This window comes from Macrobrachium nipponense, chromosome 22 (assembly GCF_015104395.2).
Source record: "Macrobrachium nipponense isolate FS-2020 chromosome 22, ASM1510439v2, whole genome shotgun sequence".
In the NCBI taxonomy this organism is placed as follows: Eukaryota; Metazoa; Arthropoda; class Malacostraca; order Decapoda; family Palaemonidae; genus Macrobrachium; species Macrobrachium nipponense.
The window spans coordinates 49548362-49556569 of NC_087213.1; positions in this window are offsets into that span (position 1 = coordinate 49548362).

The following is an 8208-nucleotide window of genomic DNA, read 5'->3' on the forward strand; positions in this document are numbered from 1 at the left end:
TAACTGATCTATAAGAGGCAAAGGATGACCACACTGATGGAATTCAGTTTCCTATAATCAGTACACATCCTAAATGAACCATCTGGTTTCTTGACTAATACACATGGACAACTGAAGTGACTTGAACTGGGTTCTGCTAATTCATGTTGCAGCAAATACTCAACTTCTTTCTTCAAAGTATCTCGATGATAAGGTGATAAGCGATAGGCTCATGGCTTGAATGGTTTTCCATCTTCTGTAATCTTGATCTCATGCTTGGTCAGATCAATATGGCTAGGTACACCTGCAAAAATTTCTGGGAAACTTCTAATTACTTCGCCTAAGTCTTCACCTTGTTCAACACTCAGATGTTTCAACTTATCCTCCAAATTTTCCAAAATTGAAGAATTATTCATCTTGCTTTCATCTCCCAATTCGTATTCATCATCATCTTCAATATGTGAAGTTGTTTGTGTTATTGACACCGTTTCAGTTTTAGTTTCTGAAAAATAAGGTTTCAAGAGGTTCACATGTATCTTCCTTAGTCGTTTTCTTCTTTCTGGTGTTTCAGTCACGTAAGTTCTATCACTTAGCTTCTCAATTATCATGTATGGACCTTGAAATTTATTAATGAGGGGAAATCTCTTGACAAGTAAGAACCCTAACACTTGTTAACCAACACTAAAACTTCTTAGCTTAGTCTTGATATCATAATATATATATATATATATATATATATATATATATATATATATATATATATATATATATATATATATATATTATGTGTGTTTGTAAATTTTTCTTTCATTAACTTCAGAAACCATTCTTTCCGAGATAAAACAAGGTAGCTATTTGTCAATTGTGTGTGAGTACTTTATATATATATATATATATATATAGTATATATATATATATATATATATATATAGATGATGTATATATATATATATATATATATATATATATATATATATAATATAGATCATATATATATATATATATATATATATAATCTATATTATCTATATATATATATATATATATATATATATATATATATACTATACTATATATATATATATATATTATATATATATCATATACATATATATATATATCTATATATATTATATATATATATGAGATATATATATATATATATATATATATATATATGTATATATGTTATATATATATATATATATATATATATATATATGTATATATAATTGGCAATTAAGTATACATACAGATACGTGTGTGTGCGTGCGCGCGCCTGTCTCTGTTCATACATATTTATGCTAGTGTGTGTGTGTATGTATCCACACATACTGGTATACTTATACATGAACAATACCGCTAGAGAGAATACTGGGGTATACCTTAACTTTGGTGTATGATGATTTATAATCATGTGAACTAGCAATAATACCCTGCAGGCATATTGATATTAATGACATGAAGCAAATAGCCATAAAAGAAGAGAAAAAGGATAATAATGTTGTGTTATGCGGAATTCTCTTTTAGAAAGAATCGGTCAAAGCAAGCTACTATGAGATTCACAGCCGGTGTACCGGTATTTTTCCTGAATAAAATCTCATCAACGTATCTGACAAAGATGGCACTTTGTCACAGGGTATCTTACATCCCTACCTAATGTTTTACTGTAATCTGTATTACGAAAGTTGCATAATTCTGGTAATTACAAGAGTAACACCGACCTCTTGTAGATGTCGCCAACAAACTCAGAGGAATGTCTTTCGAAGATATATTGACGTAACTTATGACATCATTAACTTGCCTCCTTCTCGATGGATAATTGGCTATTCGCGAAAAAGTCTCCACCTCTGACAACAAAGAAACACAACAAATACTCCCTGTTTACACTTTGTAGTAGTAGTAGTAGTAGTAGTGGTGGTTGTAGTAGTATATAGGATTTGTGCCAGGGTTTCCATAAGTAATCCGAGAAATTACTTTCTATCACTACTTCTCCATTGAAAAATTATATAATTAAAAATCAATTAAAAAAGTGAAGAAAACTTTGGTATTCGTCGTAACTCCTTTGATAACTTTGAAACCGTACATTGTAGTGTTCCGCCAGTCTTCGGCTGCTTTATTTTACTCTTATGAATATACTTTTTTCTATTATAAGTAATAAAGAGTGCTACTGAAAATTAGGTAGGAATGTAAAGTATACTATGGCTAAATAATATCTTTGCCAAATGCACAAAAAAATAGTTATTTCGGTAAAACACCGGGACAAAGGCTCTGAATCTCATAGTAGTATACAAGGACCGTAGTATTGAGTTTAGCTGAGAGGTAATCAGGCAACAGACGAAACAGGTAAGCCTTTTCACTACCTTGACTTTTAAGTCCAGAGGTTGTTCGGTAATTATTGAAATGAATAGTTCGTCCTAACCTAACAACGATTATGCTTTTTTTCTTTGCTTGGTGTTTGTCTGTCTGTCCGTCTGCATTTTCTCTCTCCGCCCTCAGATGTTAAAAAATGACTGTGGTTAGTGGGCTGCAAATTGCTCTCTTCAAATCATCAAGCATCCCAAATTGCAGCACTCTAGCCATAGTAATTTTTATTTTGTTTAAGGTTAAATTTAGCCATAATCGCATCTCGCACCGCTACAGGTGCCAGCAACACAGGCCGCCATTGGGGCGTGGCCGAAAGTTTTATGGACCGCGGCTGAGAGTTTCATGTGCCGTGGCTGAGAGCTTTATAGCTTCAAACAGCATTCACGCTAGACAGAAAACTTAGGCTCTTTTTTTTCTCTTTAGGGTACACAGAGAGAGAGAGAGAGAGAGAGAGAGAGAGAGAGAGAGAGAGAGAGAGAGAGATTCATATTGAAACTACAAAGTTAGGCGAGTGGGATCTGAGTTCTGTTTTAGGTTTAGTCGTAGGGGATTGATAACTAGGTTAAACTTAAACAGATGGGTAAAGTTAGTAAATAAACGTAGAATCTAGTTATAAATTATTCTGCAGCTGGTCGTGGATGTTGCCGAAGTGATTGCTAATTTTCTTTTGTTAATGTGATTATATAATTGTCTGTATTGTTGTTAGCGGGTTCATTCACCCTTCCTAAAATCGGGAGAATATGGAAAATATTTAAAAAATACAATGAAGCTCACATCAGTGTTTGTGTCCTACCATTTAGACCTGCCCAAAAGCTTTTGATGATACGGAAGTAAAATCACTTGTTTTTATAGTTAGCCCTATAAAATTCCTTGAAGGTAAATTCGTTAACTTGGTCTAGAATTTCTTGTTTTAATTCTGCAAATTATACTGTGTGTTTCTGATGGAACTTATTTTTTTTTCTACTCTGGGTAACCTCACAAGAAAATGTTACTGCTGTGCTTGAAATTAAAGATGAACACTGAGGCCTCTCGATGTTTTCTAGATCAGTTTATCTTCTGTTTCCTTTTAATAGAACTGAAACGGTTCCCAGACTTCGGTTAACCTAGTTTCACTCTCTTATGACATGTTAGTGATTCGTCCCTAACATTAAATAATGTGATCGTGAGGAGGGACCGTGTTGAATGATCTACGTCTGTGTGTATGTATATATATATAATATATATATATATATATATATATATATATATATATATATATATATATATATATTAGCTGACTAACTCGGCGCTGCCTGGGAAAACTCTGAATGGCATTCAACATGTAGGGGGAGGTCTAAGGGAAAGGGGAGGGGGATGGGTTTGTGTTGAGGTTCGACTGACAGTTCTACATTTTTCATGTGAACCTTCACTCTCCGAACAGTTGCGGGTGCGCTGACAGGTATTACCTAGTGACTGTCCCTTTTATCCAGATACTACTATGTTGTCTGTCCCTTTCATTTAGAAATTACTGTGGTGACGGTCCCTTTTATGCAGGTATTACTGTTCTGTGTGTCCCTATTATCCAGTCATTACTTTAGTGACTGTCTCTTTTATCCAAGTATTACTGTTCTGTCTGTCCCTTCAATCTGGTATTACTGCTCTGGCTGTCCCTTTTATCTAAGTGTTACAGTGCTTTCTGTCACCTTAAACCAGGTATTACTGTGCTCTTTGTCTCTTTTATCCAGACATTACTTTGATAGATGTCCCTTTTACCCAGAATTACTGTGGTGACGGTCCCTTATATCTAGGTATTACTGTACTGCCTGACACTTTTAACCAGGTTTTACTGTGCTGACTATTCCTTTTATTCAGGTATTGCTGCGCTGTCTGTCCCGTTAACCAGGTATTACTGTGCTGTTTGGCCCTTTAACCAGGTATTAATGTGCTGTCTGTCCTTTTTATCCAGATTTTACTGCCCCTTTTATCCAGGTATTGTTGTACTGTCTGGCACCTTAAAGCAGGTATCTCTGTGCTGTCCCTTTAATCTAAATATTGGTGTTGTGATTAAAAAGTATTTTCACTAATATATCTTTATGGTCTTGAGTACATAAAATGAAATATGATAAATCAATAGAGTTTGTTTACCTCAAAAGTTACAAAGGAAGGAGGAGGGGTAAACAGAATGGGATACAGATTTTAAATTTACCCTGTTACCTAAGTTGGCTCAAATGATAGCCACGTGTCAAATTTTGTATAGATCGGTCAAGCGGTTACCACATAAGTTACAACGGGACGGGGATGGAAAGGGGGTACTGTTGGAAATCTACCTCATTATCGAAGTTGGGTCAAATAATGGCCACTTGCCAAATTTCCTCTAGATGGTAAAGCGGTTGCCGCATTAGTTACAATAGGAAGTGGGGAGGGGAGGGGGGTGTGGCTTTGAAACCGCCCCTATTACGTAAGTTGGCTCAGATGGTGGCTACATGCCAAATTTTGTCTAGATCGGTCAAACGGTACGGACTTTTATAGCTCGCAAAGTTACATACATACAAATATTCACACGCACATAGGTGTGTATATATATATATATATATATATATATATATATATATATATATATATATATATATGCTATATATATATATATATATATATATATATATATATATATATATATATATATATATATATATATATATATATATATATATATATATACACACACACACACACACACACACACACACATATATATATATATATATATATATATATATATATATATATATATATATACACACACACACACACACATATATATATATATATATATATATATATATATATATATATATATATATATATGTGTGTGTGTGTGTGTGTGTGTGTGTGTGTGTGTGTGTGTGTACATAGTACACTTGTAAGTTAGATATCTGATAGTACTATAAACAACTCCTCTACTTTATCATTTTAGAATCCTCAGCCACATATTCTTATGTAGGAACTGTGTAAAGCATTTGCGCACATATTACTTCGTAGACAGCTTCTTAGCGGTATATTCATTTAAAGAATAACGTGGAGACGTGTTGTGAATAACTATGAACTTTTGTCTATTGTTGATTTGAGAAGGAATCTGTCAGGAAAAACAGAATGTGGACGATGTTTGCATAGCGAACGTGGGGTTCAGATATATAAAGCATGGATGGTCTTCTTGCCATGTGAGCGTGTCTATGATGAAGGTGATTCCATGCTGAAAACACGAATTTCGGTTCGAATTACTTTTTTCTGAGGTCAAACATTTCCTATATTAGAATGTTGGCTCGTCTGACTGTCAAATCATAGGAAGATAGATGGTGGAAAAAACCTTAACATAGACTTTAATTGCTTACATTAACTTTAACTTCTATTCTATTTTAATTAAAATAATATACAGATTAGAATATAGCTTTTCTCAAAACTTAGCTAATGCTGCTTTTTAGAAATCTATATGTTTCTGCGACAAACTTTGTTCTTATTTCAATATTTTGTTGAGGGTACATTCTTTAAGTATTGAATACGCAGTATCCGAATGAGGCAGCCATTTGATCCCCTCTGGTGTCATTTTATCGAAATTGATCATCGTTTCCTTCCCCCATCTCCCCTCCTCCTTTTCATTCCTCCATATGGGAGGTTGCAATTGTTTAAGCATTACTCCCTGGGGCAGCATGGGCCCTGTCACCGCATAACAATACGTTTCTCTTGATATTAGCCCCTGAGGGACAGAGTGGCTGGCGTCTTAACAGAAATACATCTTGTAGACAATTTGTTGGTGGTCCCTCGAGTCTTCTTCTGCGCGTTGTTATAAAGTTGATATTGGTAAGCTTCGTTCAGTTCATGTTGAAAGGCTGATTAGAGACGGGCATGTATTGAGGCCTGGAAATAGTTGTAGCTATAATACTTTCCTTGAATTTGTTTGGTTTTTCTTTGTTTTTGTATTAGATATTGGTATGTTTAAATCGTTACTGGTTTAAACTTTGGAAATTCTGGAATTATAATATTTCAGCACGCCCTTTGTTTTTACACTTATAAAAAAATTCCTTTACTTAAAGTAATTGATGTTAACTGCCTTCCATTAGCATTACCAGATAATTTTGTAGTGGGTTGTGTTTTCTCCTTTGTATTGTCTGTGTGTTTGTGGCTCATTGAAGGATAATTCAAGGAAGTGCGATTGTATTTTGATGAACATGTTTTAGAACGTGCATGGATGACCCCCCACACACTAATAAAAATGCGACAACGTGTCGCCGTGGAAACCCTCTCGGTTTTTATTCCAGTTATTGTTTTTAACTTCAACAAAGACACCCAGGAAACCCTCGCTGAAGATGCAGTGTCAATATTGATTGTTAAACGGATTTTTGCATTCAAGGCAACAGTTCCATTACTGATTTTAGTGGTGACTCTGGCGGAGTTATGTTTCATACGGAGCTACATTCACCATATTTGTAGCTTATAGAAAGAGACCAATATGTGTGCCTTTGTCCTTTTTTTTTTTTTTTTTTTGTTTAAATTTGAGAAGGTCTTTGAAAAAATGGGTACTATTTTTTTTATATATATATGATACCGAGTTATTTTTTAGCTTACTTGTGACAGACCTTAACCAAAAAATTTTGAATTGTCTTCCCGATAAAATATGGTATCAAATAAAATCTTCATATTTGGCAAGGTTTTCGATATTATTATTATTATTATTTTATTATTATTATTTATTATTATTATTTTTTATTGATTATTATTATTATTATTATTATTATTTATTATTATTATTATTATTATTATTATTCAGAAGATGATCCCTATTCACATAGAACGAGCCCACTAGCTTGAAATTCAAGTTTCCAAAAGATATGGTGTTCATTCGAAAGAAATAACAGAAGGTAATAGAAAAAACACACAAAAGGTCAGCTGTTAGAGAAATAGAAAAAATGAACATATTGATAAATAAATAGATAGAGATGCAAGTAATGTGTTAAAAGACAATGAGAACCATATTAGGCCTAAGCAGTTATCCATTGCATTTTCGCTTGAACTTCTGAAGTTCCAATGGCACGATATCCTCAGGAAGGATGATCCACAGCCCATCGACGAGAGGAATAAAGGACCTCTGGAACTGAGAAGTTGGACAGCGAGGCACATTTACTGCAATTTGGTGCTGCTGTTCAGCGAATCTCGTTCTCACCAGGCAAAACGGATCAGGGATCAACTGCGAATGTGAAAGATCTCTGTTGTAATACAACTTATGACAAAAAAACAAACAAAAGACCATCCGTCCATGGCCCAAGTCATAAATGCTCGTATAATGAAACAGAAACCAACCACCACGAACCGCTACATAAAAGTGATAAATCTCTTCTGCGAGAAGCCGACATCCATGCCGGAGAACAGCGTTCTAGTAAAGGAGGGGCAATGATTTAAAACAGGTTGCATTGATTTTATCACATGAGGCCTTATGAACAATACCTAAATTTCTTACAGTATTTCCTGAAACTTTCACTAGATGTTTCTCAAAGTAATATGTAAGTCAAAAGTTACACCTAAAATAGTTAAGGCTTCAGACTCACTCATTCAGCAAATTTCCATCCACCTGGATGGGAGAATGGGGTGGAAAATCTGTGTAAGATCTGCTAATCAGTGGTGTTTTCGTTTTCCGGAGTTGAGCCTCATCCTTACCACTGTCCATTTCCCAACTGAGGCCGAGAGCCGCTTCATTTCTCATAAGTGGAGGCTTTCCTACACCCACAAGTGTTGCATCATCGGCATACTGAACAATCATGTTTTCCAGGATATCAACCATACCACTTACCAGAAGAACATTCATCAAAAAGGCTGAGATGCTCTCTCTCTCTC